Here is a 2500-nt window from a genome sequence, read left to right on the forward strand (position 1 = left end):
TTCTTACGTACACTTAACTATATATATATATATATAACTTCAGGTGAGTTCCACACTGATAAATCCAGAATAGTGCTCAACAATAATGGAGCGGTAATAACAATGTTTTTCTACTCAATATAGTTTCCATATGAAACTATATTGAGTAGAAAAACATTGTTTTATATAATATATATATATATATATATATATATAATTAGTAGTGTAGGATGGGAACAGAAATCGATACAACAAAGGAAATGAGTGAAAATGTGTTCAGCCGGGAATCGAACCCGGGTCTCCTGGTTACCGGTCAGATGCCTTACCACTCGGCCACTGAACCAACCCCGCCATTCAGCCGAATTGGAAGGACCTTTAAATGGCAAGCTCTGAGGAGAATCGCACATTTTCTGCAGTGAGGATCGCGTCACTATGCTCAAGTTGATCAGCGATTCACAGTAAATTTCCCCCTATATATGAAATGATTGTGTAAGTTTGAGCGGGGAAATAACAACAACTAACTGCCTCATTTACCTTTGGATCACCAACCTATTCCCTTCAGAAGGCGATTCACAGTGATTTCTGACAAGTATTAATTAGTAGTGTAGGATGGGAACAGAAATCGATACAACAAAGGAAATGAGTGAAAATGTGTTCAGCCGGGAATCGAACCCGGGTCTCCTGGTTACCGGTCAGATGCCTTACCACTCGGCCACTGAACCAACCCCGCCATTCAGCCGAATTGGAAGGACCTTTAAATGGCAAGCTCTGAGGAGAATCGCACATTTTCTGCAGTGAGGATCGCGTCACTATGCTCAAGTTGATCAGCGATTCACAGTAAATTTCCCCCTATATATGAAATGATTGTGTAAGTTTGAGCGGGGAAATAACAACAACTAACTGCCTCATTTACCTTTGGATCACCAACCTATTCCCTTCAGAAGGCGATTCACAGTGATTTCTGACAAGTATTAATTAGTAGTGTAGGATGGGAACAGAAATCGATACAACAAAGGAAATGAGTGAAAATGTGTTCAGCCGGGAATCGAACCCGGGTCTCCTGGTTACCGGTCAGATGCCTTACCACTCGGCCACTGAACCAACCCCGCCATTCAGCCGAATTGGAAGGACCTTTAAATGGCAAGCTCTGAGGAGAATCGCACATTTTCTGCAGTGAGGATCGCGTCACTATGCTCAAGTTGATCGCGATTTGAGCATAGTGACGCGATCCTCACTGCAGAAAATGTGCGATTCTCCTCAGAGCTTGCCATTTAAAGGTCCTTCCAATTCGGCTGAATGGCGGGGTTGGTTCAGTGGCCGAGTGGTAAGGCATCTGACCGGTAACCAGGAGACCCGGGTTCGATTCCCGGCTGAACACATTTTCACTCATTTCCTTTGTTGTATCGATTTCTGTTCCCATCCTACACTACTAATTAATACTTGTCAGAAATCACTGTGAATCGCCTTCTGAAGGGAATAGGTTGGTGATCCAAAGGTAAATGAGGCAGTTAGTTGTTGTTATTTCCCCGCTCAAACTTACACAATCATTTCATATATAGGGGGAAATTTACTGTGAATCGCTGATCAACTTGAGCATAGTGACGCGATCCTCACTGCAGAAAATGTGCGATTCTCCTCAGAGCTTGCCATTTAAAGGTCCTTCCAATTCGGCTGAATGGCGGGGTTGGTTCAGTGGCCGAGTGGTAAGGCATCTGACCGGTAACCAGGAGACCCGGGTTCGATTCCCGGCTGAACACATTTTCACTCATTTCCTTTGTTGTATCGATTTCTGTTCCCATCCTACACTACTAATTAATACTTGTCAGAAATCACTGTGAATCGCCTTCTGAAGGGAATAGGTTGGTGATCCAAAGGTAAATGAGGCAGTTAGTTGTTGTTATTTCCCCGCTCAAACTTACACAATCATTTCATACAGTGCTGGAAATTTACTGTGAATCGCTGATCAACTTGAGCATAGTGACGCGATCCTCACTGCAGAAAATGTGCGATTCTCCTCAGAGCTTGCCATTTAAAGGTCCTTCCAATTCGGCTGAATGGCGGGGTTGGTTCAGTGGCCGAGTGGTAAGGCATCTGACCGGTAACCAGGAGACCCGGGTTCGATTCCCGGCTGAACACATTTTCACTCATTTCCTTTGTTGTATCGATTTCTGTTCCCATCCTACACTACTAATTAATACTTGTCAGAAATCACTGTGAATCGCCTTCTGAAGGGAATAGGTTGGTGATCCAAAGGTAAATGAGGCAGTTAGTTGTTGTTATTTCCCCGCTCAAACTTACACAATCATTATATATATATATATATATATATATACAGTTACAGTTACAGGTAAGATAGACTACATTCTGTGGTCCACAAATTTGTTTCGTAGGACCATGTCCCACTCTTCATGATCGTACAATGGTTACTATCTCTACAGGATTACCGTTTTTACATGATAATCTTTTTATCCTGCTACCCATGCGCGTACTTGTAAATTACGAGTTTTAATTACAATTTCTT

General features: G+C 42.7%; 6 non-coding genes across 6 annotated transcripts; 3 read left to right on the forward strand and 3 right to left on the reverse strand.

Annotated features, from left to right (window-relative positions):
* Positions 1-250: 250 nt before the first annotated feature.
* On the reverse strand, positions 251-322 carry Trnat-ggu (transfer RNA threonine (anticodon GGU)). The gene has a single exon. It is a non-coding gene; the product is annotated as a tRNA-Thr (tRNA).
* A 307-nt stretch (positions 323-629) lies between these two features.
* Positions 630-701, reverse strand: Trnat-ggu (transfer RNA threonine (anticodon GGU)). Its single transcript has one exon. It is a non-coding gene; the product is annotated as a tRNA-Thr (tRNA).
* A 307-nt stretch (positions 702-1008) lies between these two features.
* Positions 1009-1080, reverse strand: Trnat-ggu (transfer RNA threonine (anticodon GGU)). The gene has a single exon. It is a non-coding gene; the product is annotated as a tRNA-Thr (tRNA).
* Positions 1081-1286: 206 nt separating this feature from the next.
* Trnat-ggu (transfer RNA threonine (anticodon GGU)) lies at positions 1287-1358 on the forward strand. The gene has a single exon. It is a non-coding gene; the product is annotated as a tRNA-Thr (tRNA).
* A 307-nt stretch (positions 1359-1665) lies between these two features.
* On the forward strand, positions 1666-1737 carry Trnat-ggu (transfer RNA threonine (anticodon GGU)). Its single transcript has one exon. It is a non-coding gene; the product is annotated as a tRNA-Thr (tRNA).
* A 307-nt stretch (positions 1738-2044) lies between these two features.
* Positions 2045-2116, forward strand: Trnat-ggu (transfer RNA threonine (anticodon GGU)). Its single transcript has one exon. It is a non-coding gene; the product is annotated as a tRNA-Thr (tRNA).
* Positions 2117-2500: the final 384 nt, after the last annotated feature.

Source organism: Montipora foliosa, chromosome 3, assembly GCF_036669935.1.
Source record: "Montipora foliosa isolate CH-2021 chromosome 3, ASM3666993v2, whole genome shotgun sequence".
NCBI classification, from domain to species: domain Eukaryota; kingdom Metazoa; phylum Cnidaria; class Anthozoa; order Scleractinia; family Acroporidae; genus Montipora; species Montipora foliosa.